This window comes from Rattus rattus, chromosome 3 (assembly GCF_011064425.1).
Source record: "Rattus rattus isolate New Zealand chromosome 3, Rrattus_CSIRO_v1, whole genome shotgun sequence".
In the NCBI taxonomy this organism is placed as follows: domain Eukaryota; kingdom Metazoa; phylum Chordata; class Mammalia; order Rodentia; family Muridae; genus Rattus; species Rattus rattus.
Window position 1 is genome coordinate 125809947 of NC_046156.1, and position 21146 is coordinate 125831092.

Below are 21146 nucleotides of genomic sequence, written 5' to 3' on the forward strand. Positions count from 1 at the left end.
TGGTGAACGAGCAATGGATTTAGAAGACTGCAAAACAATTAAAGAAGCAGTGTGCTTGCCCCATGGTCACGGAAGGTTTCCTGAGTAGACACAAGAAGAATGGCATTGGGAGGTGTCTAGCCATTCCCGCCCCAGGCAAGCTAGTCTTGGGGAAGGGAGCCACTGCAAAAGTCTCTGGGTAGCTTAGCCATCTGGGTGGAGCTCAGGAAGGAAGGCAGCAAGCTCTGATGGCTGTCAGGGCTACATGAGGCAATGCTTCAAGGGTTAGGCAGGCAGATGGGCTGACAGGGCAGTAAGCAGTTCTCGGCTATCTACAAGACTCATAGAGAAGACAGATATTTCTAATCCAGGACGACTTAGAAATCCCAGAACCTAGACCAGAGAAGCCTTGGACCAGTGAAGTTGAGTCTTAGGGTTAATTTGAACTTTGCTTCTCCTGTCTCCACCTTCAAGGGCTGGGATGACAGACATCTACTACCGTTACTGGGTTTGTGCAGTTCTGGGACTAAGAGTTTTGTGTACACTGAGCATGCATTCTACCAACAGGGCTACATTCTTAGCCCTGTCTCTAACCTGTAAGTGATTAACTACGGAAGGTGAACAAGGACACGAAGCAGGATCCACACAATCATATCAGACACAATCTCCCTTTCTTCCTGGCCTGTGCCCCTATGCGTGTACCCATGAAAAGCTGGGCAGTATTTCTTCACTTCAACTTCCTCTACAGAATGAGCTGGTTTTCCTCTCACATCCCTGCACTGAAGAGCATTCACGAAATGCCAAGCAACCCACCACTGCCTTCTGGGAAGACACTGTGATTTTAAGTATTTGTCATCTCTAGGGCACAAGGGTTGGTTGTACCGTATACTACCTGAGCGCCCCTTTCCCCAGACCTGGTCTATAGAGACTCTGGAGCACCTCAGTAATGAATAAGTCCTGGGTGCTGGCCACCTTTCTTGGCTGTTTTAGATTTCAGAACTGAAATAAGAGATCTAAAAGACTTTGGGAGGCAAAAAAAATTAAAAGCTGAATTCCGAGACACTCCCTCAGATAAAGTTTCCTTTCAAACATTTTTACCATTTCCATCAATATTTATAAAATGATGACTAGATACAGCCACATTCCTCCGGGGCTTTGTGGAGAGCACGCCCTGGCCACAGTACCTGATCACTCCACACATGCGGCTTATTGTGGGTGCAGTGATGGGGAGCTGTTTGTTGTTGAGACAAGGTCTCCCAGTTCCCAGGCCGGACTCAACTCTGCACGTAACAGAGAATGGCTGCCTTACCGTGCTGTTTCCGCCTCCCGGGTGCTGATTGCAGCTGTGCCACTGTGTCCCGTTTCTGTGGTGCTGAAGATCGAGCCCAGGGCTTCATGCACGCTAGGCAAGCACTCTACACCTAAGCCTTACCCTCAGCTTCTAGGCCAGGTTCTTTGAAATAAGGTGAGAAGTCAGCTCCACAGAGCACAAAAGCAGCAAAATAAAGTGTCTAAGCGTGTGGTGACAGTTATTTATTTACTTACTTGTTAAGGGACAGGATGCTATGTAGCCTAGCCGGCCTCAGACACAAATATTCATGCCTCGGGCTCCCAAAGGCTGCAATCACTCATGTATACTATCGTGTCTGGCCCTGACTGCAGTTTCTATAGGGCCACCTTATGGCAAAGGGTGTAAAATCCTCCGTTCTACATTGACTCCTAAGCTGACCTCTTGACACCAGAGAGTCTGCTAGTGGCTATTAGACCTTCGATTTCTTCCTCAGGAGGGCACCACGGAAGCTGTAACAGACCTAGAAAGAAGCCGGACTTTCCCACTGTCTTAGTCAGGTTTCCATTGCCGGGAACAGACACCATGACCAAGGTAACACTTTAAAAGGACAACATTGAACTGGGGCTGGCTTATAGATTCAGAGGTTTAGTCCCTTATCATCATGGCGGGAAGCATGATAGCAACCAGGCAGGTATGGTACAAGAGGAACTGAGAGTTCAACATCTTGTTCTGAAAGCAAACAGGAAGAGACTGTCTCCAGGCAACTAAAAGGAGGGTCTCGAAGCCTATGCCCACAGTGACACACTTCCTCCAACAAGGCCACACCTCCTAATAGTGCCACTTCCCATGGGCCAAACATATTCAAACCAGCCCAGGTAGGTACAGCTGAAGGTACACCCCAGATCACTTTCTTCTGCTTTGAATGGTCCTCATGCCTTGCTTCTATCAAACTGTAACTGCTCAGGCCCTGCCCTCTATCAATGAAGGCTGTGCTCTCGGGTGAGTCTACCCTACATGTCGAGATCAGAGGTATGTTATGAATGAAAATCCATTGCAGAAATTCCTGTGAGTCACTCACCTTCTAATGGCCCTGATTTCGAGGAATTTGTCAGTGTATGAAGTAGTCCTTTGGTGAGCCACTGAAGGGACATACCTGGGAAATGTTGGGCATCTGAGACACAAGGGAGAGCAGCCTGGAGAGCTGACCCTTTAGATGAGTCTAGGAGGAGAGAAGAAGAAACAGTGGTCGCAGTCCTGAACAAGGAGTACTCCATCGTTTGACCTCTCAAATCTCAAGTGAAGAGAGAGAAGATCAAGGGAGAGTGGTATGTAAATTTTCTGGAGCTGTACGATAAGAGCCCCCTAAACAGAAGCTCATATCATGCGGCCCATGTTGAGGTAACTCTCCCCTCCGGAGGGTCATAAGCACAGATGGTGCTTTTCTTCAGAAAGATGTTCATCATTGATGGTTTATATTAGTGAGAAACTGGGGGTTCCCTGAATACTCTGAAAGCGGACAAGAGTTACATAGATGTTGCTATGTTATACACAGGAATATAACATGTCCATTAGAGAAAGCTTCCTTTACAAATATACCTTGCCACGAGAAAAGTTTTTTCATAATAAAATATTAAGTTAAGGGCTGGGAAGGTGGTTTAACCAGTGAAGTGCATGCCGCTCAACCACGAGAACCAGAATTCAGATCCCGGCACCCACCTAAAACAGCCGGGTGCCGCAGAGCATGTCTGTAATCCCAGCCCTAGGGACACAGACACATTGATCTTAGGGGCTCATTAGCTAACTGGTCTAGCCAAGTCTGCAAGCTCTGGGTTCAGTGAGAGACCCTGTCTCAAAATGAGGCAGAGGAGCCCTCGAAGAAGACACCTGATGTCTCTCACAGGCACTGACAGACAGACACACACACACACACACGGACATGGACACACACACACACACACACACACACACACACACACACACCACACACTAAAGCAAGATGTAGATTAGTGTCTACAATGTGACTCGAAGCCTCCAGAATGGTAAGTGACTGACTGTCCCATCCCAAAGTTGGCTAGAGCTGGCAGGAACGGCATTTATACCTGTCTCTGTGAGATGCTTTGAAAGCACGTCACCTGGATGAAAATCATAACGGGACTTTTAATTGTTCATGCGGTCGGGCTGTGGAGTCGTCTGTGTTTTAATTTGTGTCCCGGGCCTTGGCTCCACGGTCCCCACCCCTCACCCGCACTGAAGCCGGGAAGGGAGGAGGTGTCACTAGTCAGAGAAGAAGGAAAACAACAGCTTTGTAATACAACCAAAATATTTGCCTCACAAGTTTTCCCGGCTGCTGGAATCTGAGTGTCTTCACACCCACAGAGGAACTGAGAAGGAAGAGTTACAGAGGAGAAAACAAAGGGGATGCAAAAGGCAGGGGGGAATCGGAATTCCCGGGCGTGCACAGGACCCTCCCCACACACAGCCAGGTCCAGTTACATTTTAGCCAAAATAAACCAACCGGTTATTTTAAAGAAGGGTTTCAGCCCTTTGAAGAATTCAAGCGCACTTTGAAAGCGTTCTTGTTATCCAGATGTTTAAATTCAAGTCTCTCTCATCACCTGGAAACAAAATGCAGCCCTCCTGGAAGGTTTACACTCTGTGTCACATCCTGGGTTCCATTAGGGCGGAGGCCCTCCGGTGACTTGTCACTTAGTGTGACTACTTCTCTGTTTAAGAAAGTCCACATACACGTTTATACTGGTTCCAAAATCTGTGAACATTGTGGGGAGAAACCACGCCCCTTTCTCCGCTGGGAGAGACATCAGCATTTTCCAAAGGAAAGTTCTGTGAGAACTCTCATTTCCTGGCCTCCGCTGTCCCTTCTGTCCCCAGGGCCTCCTCTGCAGCCTCGTTTCTTGTTTGGTTGCTTTTGTAAGGATCTTCCACTACAGGTTTGTAGACAACAAAAAACGATGAAGAAACAACTCAAAAGAGATACGGTATGTTCTTGGGTTTCCTCACACCTTCCTCCCGTTCACTATGAGAACCGGAAGGGCATAAGTGGGGATGACTGAAGAAAGGCATTACTGCTCCAGCGTAACAGTATCCAAGGTCACTTGTGCGTCCTAGTTCAACTCCATGTGGTCCACATTACGTGTTATAATTGTCAGGGGGGAAATGGCTCCATGCAAAACATTCCTAAAATTTCTAATTGAGTCTGTAAAGGGAAAAAAGGTGTCTTACCACCTCTCCTGCCTAGGCATCCTAGGTAGGTTTCCCGGCCCTGCACGCTGTCTATACGTCTCACTTTTAGATCCCCTCCATGACTCTCTCTAATGTCTAGCGAAAGTGAAAATCTCACCTTCTATTTCCTTTACTTCCTTTTACTAAAATGTGTTTACCTCTACTTTTTACTTGGATATGTGTGTAAGTGTTTGGGTCCATGTTGGTGCATATGCATATATGTCTGCCAGCCTATGGAAGCCAAAAGTTGGCGCCATCTCCTGCAATCATTCTCACTTTACTTCTCTGAGGTGGCCTCTCAGTGGACCCAGGCCTCACTGGTTTGGCTGGGCTGGCTCCCCAGTAAGTGCCAGAGATCCCCCTGCTCCACCTCACCTCACAAGCCCCCAGCACTGGGATTACAGCTGCACACCACTGCGCCTTGTTTTTCACTTGGGTGCTAGGGATCAAACCCAGGTCCTTGCCCTTGCTTGGTGAGCACTTTACTGACTGAGCCATCCCCCCAGGCCCTTTCTTCCACCTTAACAGTGATTTGCATCAACCTCTCAGCCTTTTCCTTTCTTCCTGTTTTGCCTTCACTGGAGAAGAAACCAGAGGCTGGCCATCAAGCATCGTCCCTTGTGGGAACTCCAGAGCAGAAAAAGGTGGAAGTTTGGTGAGAGAGAGGAGACATTTAGAAACACAAGTGCATAGGAATGCTATTGTCCCTGGGAGTCAGTAGGGACCATGGTTCTTAGAACTCTGATGCTACCACACTCTGCAAATGCTCAAGTCCCTTACACACAATGCTGTCGTATTTGTACACATCATGTGTGATAATTAAAATACTAACACCATGCAAATGATGTTTCGGTACTATTGTACTTACAATGTCAAGAAAAATAAGTGTGTATTTTTTTGTTCTAAATTTTTCTGTGTTTTATGCTTTTTGTGTTTGTGTGTCGTGAACTCAGGATCTCACGGATGTAGCCAGGCAGATGCTCTAGCACTGAACTAGACCCCCAATCTTCTACTGTTCTGTTTGTTTTGAGGCAGAGTTCCACTTAGTTGCCCAGATTAGCTATGAACTCACATCGTAGCCTAGAATGGCTTTGGACTGGGATCTTCTTTCATCAGTCTCTTAAGCACCTGAGACAACAGAGCTGTACCACCATGCCCTGCTTCTTCTGAATACTCCAGTTGGTTGACTCTGAAGCCACGCAGATCTGGAAATGACCACCTGGGCATTCACAGGCTAAGACACTGATTACATAGGTTTGGGCTTCATCTCTGAGTTTCCTACGTGCATGGCCTTGGTCACATGAGGAGACCACATAGCCAGAGTCCCAGGGCTTGCCAATGAGGGGGATTCTCAGTTTCGGCCTTTGAGGCTCACCCTGTCTGTCAGTCAGCGCACCTTGGGGGGAGCTGCTGTCCTTGGTCTGTCCCTTGGAGGGCAGCTTCTCCATCTTTGTGTTCCTTTTTCATGACAACAGTTCCTAACTCTCTCTGTGGTAGACTCTCTTAAGGACACACTTCTACTACACCTTTGATGTGCAGTGTTCCTCGAATGCCCAAGCGTTAAGCGGTGTTTCCCATGACATAAACAGGTCTCGTCTGCCACACACTCCTTCCATTATGTACTGTCTCCTCACAGAACAAAGCTGCAGGGCCAAGTCATCATGGACTATTGAAGCCTATGAAGCTATGAGCCAAAATAAAGAACCTTCCTTCTGAGTCCCACAGTGTTTCTTCCCCATGTCAAGGGCTCGCTTATGCTCCCTTCTGCAGTAATTCCCCGAGTTAGCTTTTGGTATTGGTGTGGCAAAACGCCCGACAAGAGCAGTTTACAGAAGAAAAGATTTATTCTGGCTCAGTTTGAAGATGCAGTTGTCTGAGGTAAGGCAGCATGGCACCAGTAGTGTTGGGTGGCTGCTGCAAAAGGTCGGCAGTGAGGAAACAGGAAGGTGGATGCTGTTGGTACTTGGCTTAATTTCTCCTTTTTAATCAGTCTAGGACCCCAGTTTGTGGGAAGATGGTGCCCACAGGATACATGGGTCTTTCCATCCATTTGAATCTCCCTGGAAAGTCAATTACAGACACTCCCAGAGGTTTGTCTTCTATCAACGAGGTCTACCATCACATTTCCCAAGGGTATCATTGTTGTTCACTTTTAAGTGTTCGTTATAGGAAGAGATTACTGAGGTTTCTTTTTCTGCATACTCAGAATGGTGCCCAATGTGCGTGCGTGTGTGTGTGTGTGTGTGTGTGTGTGTGTGTGTGTGTGTGTGTGTGTGTAGATGTGGCTTAAAAACTGTGAAGCTGAACTTCTCTAAAATTGGCTTCTACTTGCTAGGCCTGAATTACTCAAGTGTTTTGGTCTTTAACATTTCTGGTGCTTTAACATGGAGAGGGAGGGCTCTTTGCCTATCCTGGTTCAAGGTTAGAACCCTGCCTAGCTCAGACAGAGCAGCAGTTGTTCTTTTCATATGCAAAACATCCCTAGGCACCCTAGAGTCAGGTCCCGGGCACCCAGGACTGCTCCCTCACCCTACAGTTCTCTAACATTATTCCAAGTTTATTTTGAACCTGCTTACCCTGCCTCACCCAGTCCTCCTGTGAAAAAGCCACAGCTGTGGCCCTTGCCTGATCTTCCTTCCATGTAATCAAGAATCAACTGGCCCTTTGTGGTCTGTTGCGCCTCCTGATTTCAGGATCTGTGGCTGTGAAAACTACAGCAAAAACTCTCCTTCATATTAGTTATGTTCATGCCTAAGTGCTGTAGCGATGAATAGGTTAATCCACTCTGAGCCCTCAGTGAATGTGCTGGAACCTCAGCATCTGCCGAGGAGCTCTGAGTCCCGAATGAAACGATACACACACACACACACACACACACACACACACACACACACACACACACACACACACACACAGACACACAGACACACACACACACACGTACACACACACACACACACACACACACACACACACACACACACACACACACACACACACACACACACACATACACACACATATACACACATACACATGACTGCACACACTCACTCACACACATGCCTGCACACACACACACACACACACACACACACACACGTCAGCTAATTTTAATATGCCTTGACTAACTCAATGGCTGGGCACTTCCAAACATTTCCTCAGTTAGCACACAATTCCCTCTGAAATTCTTGTATTAATATTTGACAAATCCATATTTTATCTCTGCTACCCCAGGTCCAATGGGGGAAGCGGCCCCTTGATTCTCACATGCCTGCAGGCCTTTAAGTTTCATCCTTTTGCTTCCCTGTCACAACTGTTCTCCTCTCCGCTCTCTTCCTCAGTCCCTTGCTCAAAATTCCCATCTCTGTCTCTCTGCCCAGCCATTGTGTGTATGGTAAATTTTTTATTACCAATCAGAGCCTTCTGGGAGCAGGGACCCTCAGCATTTGGAAGGGCAGCTTTTGGGGAGCCAAATTAAGACAAAGAATTAAAACCGTTTACCAACAATATGCCTTACCATTACCTATTAGAAACAAATCCCAGCCCCCTAAACCTGAGCTACACAGAGATAACTATGCAAGGATCCACAGCTCGTTCTCAGCCCTATAAGAGGGAACCTGTTTCTTGCAAGCCTGGAAATCACTGTGAAACTGGGGTAAAGCACATCTCCAGCCCAGACACTCTGTTAAGTGGCTTGTAAATAAAATAGGACTGTAGCAAGGGACATAATACTGTTAATGTTACTGCTGCTACTGGGGTGTGTGTGTGTGTGTGTGTGTGTGTGTGTGTTCTCCTATAGCTCCCAAGCTGACTTCAAATTCTATGCATCCAGAGATGACCGTGAACCTCTGCAGTTTCTGCTTCCACACTCTTAGTGCTTAGTATGATAATTATGTGCCACTGTGCCCAGTTTACATAGGATTGGGCATTGAACCCAGGGTCTCCTGCGTGACAGGCAAGCATTTTACCAACCTAGCAACATCCACAGTTTCCTTTTTAAAAACATCTTTCTCAGGCCTGCAAGATGTCTCAACAGATAAATGTGTTTGCCAAAGAGCCCAACAATCTAAGTTTGGCCTCACACACACCTACACACACACACACACCCACACACACACACACACACACACACACACACACACACACACACACACACACACACACACACACACACACACACACACACACACACACATACACACACACACACACACACACACACACACACACACACACACACACACACACACACACATACACACACATACAGACACATACACACACACACACACACACACACACATACACACACACACACACATTTTTTTTTTCTCTAGTCACTCCCTGGCCACTTCTCCCCCAGCATGCTCTTTTGAGTCATGGGTTAGAGAGCCAGGTCAGTCTTTCATTCTGAGGCGTTTATAACTGGTTCTCCACGTGAACACACACAGGGACACACCCATGTTCACACACGCGTGCATGCATGCATGCATACACAAGTGCCACAAAAGGTACATTTTTTATTCAGCAAGTATGGGATGGGATCTGAGATCCCGCATTTGTAACAACACAACTGACTTCTGAGCAGTAAGAGCCTGGCTACCCCACAGAGACCTTGGCTCAGAGGGGAAACTAAAAACACGGGCTCATTAGCTGGGACCAACAGTGAGCATTTCTGCTGAGTGTTATCACCAGCCCAACAGTGTGAGTTACATCAAAATATTATCTTAAATTTCAGTCTATTTTCAACCTTTTTTTCTTAGAAAACAAAATATTTGAAAATATCTCTATGTTATTATTATTTTTTTTCATGAGTAGATATTATGGTTTTACATTCTTAGCCAAGTGTTTGGTTAGGTACCAAACTTATTCATGGGGAACACAGTAGAGGGAAACGGTCTCTTCTAATGTGGGCATTGGCGGAGAAGGGAGACCACAATTCAGAGCCAGATGACTGAAGAGCCGGCCTCTGTCTGGATAGTTCCCAAAATACCACCTTGCTTAATGTTTTTCAGACTGTTTGGAGAGCCTGGGTACTTGGAAATCATGGTGTTTCTTTGCAAGTCGCAGCAGGAGAAAAGTTGATATGTTTATGTAATGTTCAGAAATGCAATTTCCCTTGCAGAAATTGGCCTCTAATAAGCAAATGCAGCATTAAAAACTCCCCAAGACCTTTTGGAAGTGAGCTCCAGTTTCATTGTTGGTAAAGAGAATGAGAAATCTCTCCCCTTCCCAGGAGACCACTGATCCTTTGGCTGGGGGCAGCAATGTGCCAAAACCTTTTTCTTTTGGTCTGTGCACCCATCTCTAAAGTCTCCAGGATGGTAACCATGGATCTGCTGCTACTGACCCCATTTACTTAGTACCTGTTCTGCACCAGGTACCATTTTAAGGCTTTGCAAGCATCCCACTGAACACGACAATTCGGCTGGACGGGTGTTAGGACTTCTACGCTAAGGACGAGGAAGGCTTAGTGGTTCCCTGGTGGAGCACCTTGGAAGAACCCATTCTTCACTCCTCTTTCAGTGGATCACTCACCAGCCCATTCTTCCTTGCTACAAGTTGACTTTCTTTGCCAAGAAATGGGCATGTGACTTTTGATCACGTGGCCCTACCAGCAACTTTTTCTTATAATTTAGACAATACTTTATTACATAGATAAGCTTTTACATATTTATAGCAATGAGTTACTCCAGTGCAAATGGAAAAAAAATAATAACTTCTGTTTCTAGGCCATCCTAGTTTTCTTTCTGTTACTGTGACAAACACCATGACTAAAAGCAAGTTGGGGGAGAAACAAGTTTATTTCAAGGGAAGCCAAGGTAGGAGCTTGAGGCAGAAGCTTAAGGCGGAAGCCTTGGAGGCATACTCTTTACTGGCTCTTCAGGATCACCATCTACCTTTCTTAGACAGCCCAAGCCCACCTGCCTACGGATGGTACTGCCCACAGTGGACTGCCCTCCTATATCAATCAGCAATCAAGAAGATCCCCCCATAGACATACTCAAGGGGAATCTGTTAGAAGCTGTTCTGCAGTTGAGTATCCCTTTGCCTAGGTATGTCAAGCTGATAACAAGATTAACCATCACATAAACCACTGGCTTAAACCTTCCTATTGCCATGTCACTTTAATATAGTTCCTTGTACTGTGGTGACTGCCAACCATAAAATTATTTTTGTTGCCATTTCATAGCTGTAATTGTGCTACAGTTATGAATCGTAATCTAAACATGTGTGTTTTCTAATGGTCTTAGGAAACCTCTGTGAAGGGGTCATTTGACCCTCAAAAGGGTCATGACCTACAGGTTGAGAACCACTGACATAGACCATTGTGCCTGTTGATTTCTGTACAATGATACTTAATATGGTAAACTGAGACACTTTTTGCCAAAGTTGACAACATAGCTAAAGTTTCCAAAAAATTAATCATATACATATGTGAATTAATATATATTAATATTTATATTAAAAGACCAATAGTATTTTATACATCAACAGCGATTTTCTGTGTTGTGACCTTTTGAGGATCCAATGATAGCTACAGACCCTTGAGTAGAAGAATGCACAAAAGCAAACACAACATTTATCATCCTACTTCAAGGGGTTGTGGACCCCTAAGAAGAGAACATCCATGCCCCAGGCTTTTCTTGGCTTCAGCTAAACTTGACCTCCTCTTCCCTGCACTGACCTGAGATGTTTCCCTTAGCTGATTTCCTGAACATTTTATTTTTCAAACATTTATATTGATGAAAAGATTAAATGAATCTTAAGTATAAAAAATATTCCTTGACATCAGGGAGCCTATAGTACTTCCAATCTGTTTAACATCCATCATCAAAGAGACCATCTTTCTATTATTAATAAATAATTGGGGCCAGTGAAATGGTTTGGAGGGTAAAGGTGCTTGCTGCAAGACTGACAACCTGAGTTCAGTCCTGGGAACCCACATGGTGGAAGGAAAGAACTGACTGACTCCTGAAAGTTGTCTTCTGACCTCCACACATGGGATATACATGTATGTATATATGCCCACGCACATCCACATAAATAAATAGACTGACATAATAAGTAAAAAACAGTTTAAATTCAGATTAGTAACTCAGAGAATTCTTCTATTTCTCTAGGTGACTGGACAAAATGAGATATGTAAGTCAGGCTGTACTGCCTCATACCTTTAGTCCTAGGGAAGCAGAGACAAGCAGGTCTCTGAGTTCAAGGCCAGCCTGGTCTACAGAGTGAGTTCCAGGACATCCAGTGCTACACAGAGAAACTCTGAAACTCTGTCTCAAAAACCAGAGAGAGAGGGGGAGGGAGAGGGAGAGGAAGAGGGAGAGAGAGAGGGAGAGGGGAGGGAGAGGGAGAGAGAGAGGGAGAGGGGAGGAAGAGAGAGCGCGAGCGCAAAACATAGTATAGCTTCCTCATGGTTTCTTGAAGGTAAGAAAGAGGAGTTTGGTCATTTACATAGCCAGGAAAAAGTGGGAGTTAGGAAAGATAGACAGGTGGGAAAGAGATCAGATGTTGCCATTTGGAATGATTGATACCTTCTAGACTCATGCACTCTTACTGGCTATAGTAAGGTCCATGTGGGAGGAGGACATAAGAGGACTGAGATTTCCATGTCAGCCTGGATTCCACAGAAAGACCTTGTGGAAAGGAAGAGAGGGAGGGAGGAAGGAAGCTATATATGTAGCACACTGATGGAGCACATGCCCTGGTATTACACAGAAGGCCTGAGTTTGAACACTAACATCTCAGAGGAAAAGAAAGGAAAACCTCTCAGGCTCTCCCGGCTGACTAAATCTGAGTTGAGATGGAACAGTCTGGCCAGTGTGGTGCCAAATGCCTGTAATCCTAGAAGGTAGAGACCGAAGGATCACTACAATATGAGTGCATCCTTGTCTCCATGGTGACTTCCAGACCATCAGGGGCTGTGTAGTGAGATTCCATTTAAAACAACAACAACAACAATTGGGCTGGAGAGAAGGCTCTGCAATTTAAAGCAGTGGCTGCTCTTCCAGAGGACCCAGGTTCACATTTGTAACATGCACATGACAGCTAGCAACCAGCCATCATTCCTGTTCCGGGAGATCTAATGCCCTTTTTGGTCTGCTGAGGCATTGAACGCATGTGGTAATGAGACATACACACATGTAAATCACATACACGAATAAAATTTAAAATATAAATTTCAAAAATAGTTCAAAAATAAACATTTTTCATGAATGAAATTTTTGGTGGGGTGTTTTAATTTTTAGAGCAGTTTTACTTTCACAACCAAATTGAGCAGAAAGTACAGCAGTTTCCCAAAGAGTGCCTACCACACCTGTCCACAGCCTTCCAATCAGCACTACCCCACACCAAACTATTCATTAGAATTGATGGACTTTCCATGACATGAGTGTTGCCCAGAGTTCTTGCTTCGCATCAGGGCTAACTTGTGTTCTTATTCCGTGGTACTATGGCTAATCTTGGTTCTCAGCTTGACATACCTGAGATGAAACTTCAGTTCCAAAGTTGCCGCCATCAGATTGGCCTGGGGGCATTTTTGACTGTTGGCTCATATAGGAGGTCACGGACTACTGTGGGTGGTACCATCCTACGCAAGTGCTCCTGGGCTGAATATGAGCCTGAGAAGGAAGCCACAAAGCAACCTTCCTATGATGTCTTTGCTTCAGTTCCTGCCTTCAGGTTCCTGTTTGAAGCTCCTGTCCTGACTACCTTTCCATCAGGGACGGACTGTAAGATTAAAGTAACCTTTTCCTGCCCCAACTTGCCTTTTCTCAGCGTTTTATCATAGCAGCGGAGAAGCAAACTAAACATATGGACTCTGACAAATGTACCACGATGTGAATCCACCATCCTAGTGTCCAAAGAATGCTTTCAAGGTCCTAAACACCTATGTGTTCCACCTCGTTGTCTTTTCTCTCCTTAGAGCCACGGGGCAAGCACAAGTCTTTGTCTTTTCTACACAGATTTCCTTTTCCAGAATGTCAGAGTCATAAAAAACACAGTCTACACACTGACTGACTTCTTTCTGTTAGTAAATGGATTTGAGTTTATGCTAAGCCTTTTCTCAGCTAAGTTATAAGTTCACAGTTATAAGTTAATAGTTCACAGTCTAACACGTTAGCTCTATGATTTATTTATCTATTAAAGACACATGATTTCTTCTACATTTGGCAAGGATGAATAACACTGCTACATACATCTGTGTGGAAGATTTTGCTTAAAAAGCATTTTTGGATCACTTGGGAAAGCAGAGAGAGCAATAGGATGTCAGGAAGACGGATAGAGAGACCAACAGGAAGTAGAAGGGAGGGACATGCCCTTTGCCTTTGGGCTGTTGGCTGTGGAGGAAGGTATGCTAGGTGCTTTCTCTCACTCTGAGCTAAAGAAAGAGAGGTTTTCCTTCTAGCATCTGGCTCCCAAGTCTTTATTGGTAAAATCGAGCAATTGAGATGTAGTTTAAAACAAGAGTCAATTCTAAGTTGTAACAGAAGTAAGCTTAGACCCCGATGGGCTGTTTATGCTCGGTTCTCTGGGAAATGCACCGGAAGCTCTTCCTGAGATGTGAGATATTGGGCTGGGAACTGAGGGAGGAAGCTGTTACACATTGCAAGTGTCTGCACTGTGTCAAACATTGCTGTCCATACCACCAGGCCTTGTGTGGCAGACAGAGCGGAAGTCACCAACACTCAGGACTCTGCTCTGTAACGTTTGCAGAGTCCCTTTTCCCTCCCTGTGGAGATGAGTGTGTATCTGGTTCATGCCAGACTCTGAGAAAATAGTAAAGGGCTTAAGCTTTACAGATGCTGTTTTCATAAAGTGTTTGTTTTCCTTACTGCTAAGACCACTTGTCCAAGTGAACCATTTGGGTTGCAATCTTATTAAAGGACTTTTAAAACGCAAAGACAAAATGTTTTGACAATCTATAGCTGTGGGTGGCCAAACATAATGAGCTTCCTCTTTGTGATAGAAAGGAAAGAAAGTTAAGTTCAGGGCATCTTTCCCAGCCCTAACACTGACCCCACAAAGCGACTGTTGTCCTTCCCTCCAAAGCCCTTTGATTTTATTCAACAGAAAATAAAAATGCAGATAACCTGAAAGGGTTTTAAATGATAGGATGGTTATGCTCACATTGTAGATAACAGATATTTACAATGAACTATTTTATCAGAAGAATTCCTTTTGATCCTAGGGTCTTTAATCACGAATGCTAATAGGATAGTGCAGGGGAGGGGAGAAAGTCCCTCCAAATGTCAGCGCTGTAGTGTGTAGGTTAAGGAATAATGCAAGTTATTCACTTGGCAGAGAGAAGTCTTCATGTATTTCCTTTTCTACTTTCGAATGCATATTACATTCATGCAGTTCAGAATTCCAACAGTACAAAAGAAGGGAAAGAAAACAGTTTGTTCTCATATGTGCCCTCCCCCAGCTACTTCTCCTGGGGTTAATCAGAGGTTTTTCTGTTTTGTTAGATGTATATTATATGTGATAAGCAACATATATATTTTAAGTGTGTGTGTGTGTGTGTGTGTGTGTGTGTGTGAGTGTGTGTGTATGTGTATGTGTTAGGGGTGGGGGAGGAAAAGGGGAGGGAGTAGAGCAGGGGGAGGGGGAAGGAGAAGCAGAGGGAGAGGGAGAGGGAGAGAAATCAGGGGACATCTCAGGATCCAGGTCTCCCACATCTTTGAGGCAGTCTCTCTTGTTGCATTTGTTCTTGGGTTGTAGACTGCAGGATACTTGGCCCTCTCTCTGCCTCCTATGTCCAGGCAGGAGAGCTAGAATTACAGACATTTTCCATGGCATTCCAATGGGCTTTTGACATGGATTCCAGTGACCAAACTCAGATCATCAGATTATTACTGCAAGTGCTTTGTTAAGCCAGAATATACCCAGGCAGCAGCACCCACAGACCAGACCCCCTCATCTCTTTCACATACACTGCCAGGCCCCCGACTGAGAGCTGTGTTCAAGAATCTAACCGTCTTCCAGATACTCTGATTTCCAACTCGGGAAAGTAAGTTTACAGGCTCAGACACATCAAGGGGCTGCTGCTACTGATCACATATTTTGCTCTCTGACCCCTTTCCCCACTGACTGTTGGGGAGACCTAGCTGCAGGCACCTGCTGAAACCTTTCTCAGAAACCTATGGAGGGGCTCTGCCACATGGGCCCAATTCCCTTCAGACCCACTGCGATACTGTCCTTGTTCTGATAAATGTCTTACCCAAACAGTCTGTTTCGGTGTCCCTCTTAAATGTTGAATCTGAGAGACTAGAACGGAGGCAACGGAGGCCAGGGACAGGTAGGACCTTGGTCAGAATTGCTTCACCCTGATGCCTCAGGCCCTGAGGGATTTAAATATTTATTACATTGAGAACAAACACAGAGACCCGTGACTGGACAGTGTGCAGAGCCAGAGTCTTTGAAATGCTCAGTCCTCAATGGGACGTCTTCATCAAACCATTTATCTCAGGGCTCAGAGAGCTGTGCAGAAGAGGAGGTGGAAAAATTGTAAGAGTCAGAGGGGTGGTCATCTTCAAGGAAATGGGGTCTTCCAAACCCAGCAGGATCGATGCTCATGTGAACTTGCAGAGATGGACGCAGCATGTACGGGTCCTGCACAGGTCCAAGCCAGACAGGGTCCCAGCACTGAGATGAGAAGTGGACAACTAAGAGGATGTCCCAAATTGATAGCCACTCTAAAAGGAAAACTTAGTTGCCACCAAAGGAGTCTCACTGGGTGTATTAAGCACATCTAAGGACAGGTCCTGTGCCAGCTATGCAACATGGCCCACACAAAATGAACCCAGTGACATTTTTGTCAATGTTTTGCCTCATAGTGCTTTGTTTAGGCATTGTTTTTTTGTCTTACTGGCCTTGTGCATGTATATTATGATTTTCAATTTTGTATTTTTATGGGTCTTGGTTTTGTGCATTGTGCATGCCTCTTTGTGATTTCTTTGTTATTTTTCTTCATTTAAAAAAAAATCTGGTTTATTTACTTTATCTTCCTGTTTGCTTTCTAAAAAGAAAGAGAAAGATGTGGAGTTGGGTGGGTGGGAAGGGGGTGTGCAGGCTCTGAGTGGGGTGTGGCTGGGCAGGCTCTGAGTAGGGTGTGGCTGGGCAGGTTCTGAGTGGGGAGGGGGTGGGCAGGTTCTGAGTGGGGTGTGGCTGGGCAGGCTCTGAGTGGGGAGAGGGTGGGCAGGCTCTGAGTGGGGTGTGGCTGGGCAGGCTCTGAGTGGAGAAGGGGAGGGCAGGCTCTGAGCAGAGTTGGGGAGGGAAAACCATGATCAAAATATATTGTATGAAAAATTTTATTTTCAATAAAATAGAAACAAAAAAATTATATTTTATGGTGTGTGCGTGTGTGTGTGCGTGTGCGTGTGTGTGTGTGTACATATCACGGTAGGTGTAGCATGGCACATGTATGGAGGTCAGAGGTAACCCAAAGAAGTCAGCTGTCACCATGTGGGTACCAACAATGGAATTCCAAGGCTTGGCTACACATGCTTTCACCCAATGAGCAATGTCACACACTCTTGCCCTGTTTAAACCTAAGCCTCATGTCAGCAACCTGAAATGAAGTTGGAGGTCACTGGAGCCCTTTATCAGTTCCTCTTCCCACTGTAGCATCATCCAATAAATCTCCTGCGTCACCGCTCTAGAGGCCATGACCCCTTCAGGGGCAGGAAGAGGCTGTCAGATCTCCTGGAACTGAAGTTACAAGACAAGAGCTGAGATGTGAATGCTGGGAATCCAACCTGGGTCCTCTGGAAGAGCAGGCAGTGCTCTTATCTGTTGAGCCACCTCTCCAGCCCTTAAACGCCAATTATTTTAAGGAAACTGGAATGAATACGATTGTTATTTATAACAGCAAAACTTTAGAAACAATATAAATGTTTAATGTAAGGAATTAATGTGGTAAACTACGGCACATTAATAAATGGATATCATAAGCTATAAAATATACTTTCAGACATAAAAGTCTGTTCTCCATACATCCATAATCCTTGAAAAGGTGCCCATCTATTTTAAAAAGCTAGAAGAATGAATTTTGAATATTTTCAGAGTAAAGCAATGATAAATGTTTGCAGTGGCTGATACATTTATCCATGTTTAAACATTATGTAAACATATTGAAATAGCACATGATACCTCATAAATATGTATAATATATTCCATATATCAGTTAAAAATAAACTTACTTTAAAAAGAAAAATACATATAGCTTCATTTCTCAACACCTGTGGGCTCCAGAGCTTCACAGTTACCAAAATACACAAACACTCAAGTCCCTTGCAAACGCTGATCAATTCAAAGTCAGGAACTGAAAAGGCTCGTGGGGGGAGGGGTCCTTGGGATTACAGTCAGTAGCGCAGTAAGTTTTCACAGGATGGCACATGCCACCTCATGGCCTGTCAGGACAAAGCAATAAAAAAAAAAATCCCCCTGTAAGAAACACCTTCTGCAAGTGAGGGAGATTGGAGCTGGGTGGCAGGGTTCATGTGACTAAGAGGAAATTTTTAAAAATGAACATGTGTTGTAAAAATGTTCATGAGCCCATTATCTGACAACCTCTTGGTGTATGTAGGGCCTGATTCTCTGGTAACTAAAATTCACACTCCTGGACAGCAGCAGGCTCTGTGCCTAGCCGTGCTCAGCGAGGCTCCTTCTGGAAGGCTGTTTCAGGTTTCTGCTCACCATAGTTTTTCCTTTCTTTCCACACACAGCTTCCCAATGAGTTACGTCCTCTCTAAATCACTAACAATACCCAGTACAATCTAAGTCGTGAGCAATAGCTGCTTTCTGTACTGCTTAGGGACTGATGACAAGAATGAAGTCTGCACAGATTACACAGCCAATAAGTTACTGTTTTAAAAGCTATTTTCTACCCATGGTAGATGTAGAGAGCCAACTGGGCAGCAGAAAGACTCAATCTGTACTTGTCTTAGTGGACTAGAAATGGCGAATGCCCACTCAGGCTCGCCATGTGCAGAAGCCCTTTGCCACAAGTGTATCTCATTAACACTTACATCCGGTAAACCAGAAGTACAATAACTTTCAATTTGTCCCCAGAACCTGAAGCCCAGCACAACTAAGCAGCTTGGATCTGACACATGGTGAGGAAAGAGAAGAGCCAAGTCGTTCACCAGATCCAGAACCAAAGACTTAGCCAGATGAGAGAGCACCAACCCACGTGCATGAACCCCAGAAACAAAATGGAGTTCAGTGTCAAGTAAGACGATGTATGCAGCATGGGAAGAAATAACCTTCAGAGGAGAATCAAGAAAGTGGATACGTGGGGGCGCTGTCAGCATTGCAAGGATTTAGTTCCAACAACCTAATGAAGAGAATTGAAGCCACGGGTGAGGAAAAATGTAAAGTGGTCCTGGAGAGGTCAGAACAAATTGCCTGAGGGGTCAAAACAAATCCCCAAATGTATAGACACCCTTCTGCCTCTGCCTCCTGAGTGCTTCCATCAAAGGTGTGCACCACTCAGATTTTCAAGACAAGTCTATATAGCGCTTGCATAGCTGAACCTGTAGTAGTTAAGGAGGTTTTAGGCTTCAATGACTGCTTAGGATGCCTTTTATTTAATCAGTAGTTTGTGTTTTGTTTTCGACACAGAGTATCACATGGCCCAGACTGGCTTCATATACTGAGGGTGACCTTGAACTTGTTACCTTCTGCCAAGTGCCAGGGTTCCAGGGGTAAGCCACCACGCTGAGGACACTGGGCGGGGCTTTGTGCTTGTGAGCACAGCATCAGGTAAGCTGTATCTTCATCCTGTAGGATGTCTTTAAAGGTGTCTCTCCTTGTGCATTTCAAATTACAAAGAAACATTCAAATACAGAACAAAATGAGGCTCCTTTTTTATAAGACAGAACAGAGTCTTCCCCCAACCCCCTCCCCCAAGTCCCAACATTCAACTTTACATATTGGATGAATTATGTAGAATGGATATCAACCCTATTTTATAAGTTTGTTTTCTACGATATCTGTTTTTAGGCAAACTGTCACATTATTTTACCAAGCACGTGACTTCATGTTTAAGTACACAAATACAGCATAAACTTGGATATCTGTGTATAAACATATCTAAAACATATTTCAAGGCCTACAAGCACCGTGCTTTCCAAAGGACAATAAACACAATTTTCCACTCGCTGCATAATGACCTGAGGCCTTGTACAAACTAAAATAAACTGCACTAATTTTTCAGTTGTATGCTAAGGCCTTAAGTTCACCACAAAAGGATTTCCAAACCGACTTGGCGCATAAGCTGATGGCTGAGTGAAGGCACAATTGGGGATTGTTCTTCGGCTGGAGGGAGTGGGAAGGCGCACCCTGACCTTCTGTGCTGAAGGGTTCCTTTTCATCTGGTTTCAATTCCCTTGTTTGTGCACCTTGCCATATTTATTATTGAATTCCTGTTTTTTCTTCTTGTTGTTTCATGTTCCGTGTTCCAATGATTTATGAGAAATAGCTGGTCTAGATGTTATCTTTGGCACAGAGAGCGCCCAGAGCCCCTTAAGGAGTCTGAGAGAACAAATGTGTTGAAGCTTCATGATATCCAGGCCGAGCAGATGTCCGTCAATGCCTGAACGCCGCCAGCAGCAGCCTCCTTATGATGATGGATTTTTCTTCCTAGATGCAGCAAAGCGCAGCTGCATTCAGAGATCATGTGCGTCCCCCTCACTTCGCTGCTGCTCCTTGTGAGACGATAGGACTTGGTGCTTAAACAACCCTGGAGAAGAAATGCCCAAAGATCAACCCCTCGGCCCCCAGTAACTGAGGATGATTGGGAGGTCTTCAGCACTCGCCATATTTGATTGACTAAGAAATAAGATAGGCTACTGATATTTTGCTTATTTTACTTTATTGTATTATTTTATTATCTTTGAACTGCTGACTCATCATGTCGCCGTACCTGGTCACAAACTCCTGGGCTCAAAAGGACTTTTCTGCTCAGCGTCCCAAGTAGCTGAGACTACAGGCAGGAGTTACTGTGCCCAGCTCGGTTAGTTTTTAATCGCCATGTTGGAATAGATGTGGCCTGCCTTGGTGGAGAAGGTGTGGCCTTGTTGGAGGAAGTGTGTCACTGTGGGGGTGGGCTTTGAGGCCCTCCTCCTAGCTGCCTGGAGATAGTCTCTTCCTGTTTGCTTTCAGAACAAGATGTAGAACTCTCAGCTCCTCCAATACCATTCCTGCCTGGACACTGCCATGCTCCCTGCCATGATGATAATGGACTGAACCTATGAATCTATAAGTCAGACCCAGTTAAATGTTTTCCTTTATAAGAGTTGCCTTGGTCATGGTGTCTCTTCACAGCAATGCAAACCCTAACTGAGACAGGAAAGAAGGCTTTTTGGAGGTGACCATGGTGACCAGTTAGTTTTCTTTTGTTTAGCTGAGTGAAAACTAATTGGCCAGTTAAGTGTGCTTGAGAAAATTCATCTAATTAGATGGATTTTATAGGCTAATCAAAATAGTCAAGGACTTTCTGCTGGACTTCTCCACTAGAGGGGGCTAAACAATGCCATGTAAAACATCGCCCCCAATTAACAAAAATATTAATTTAACAGCAACAAAAAAATGGGTGGGCGTGATAACCGGCACCTTTAAT

At 45.0% G+C, this 21146-nt stretch overlaps 1 long non-coding RNA gene across 1 annotated transcript; it reads left to right on the forward strand.

Moving 5' to 3' along the window:
• The first annotated feature begins 18847 nt into the window (after nt 1–18847).
• LOC116895731 lies at nt 18848–20396 on the forward strand. Its single transcript, XR_004387308.1, has 2 exons — nt 18848–19004; nt 19148–20396. It is a non-coding gene; the product is annotated as an uncharacterized LOC116895731 (long non-coding RNA).
• Nucleotides 20397–21146: the final 750 nt, after the last annotated feature.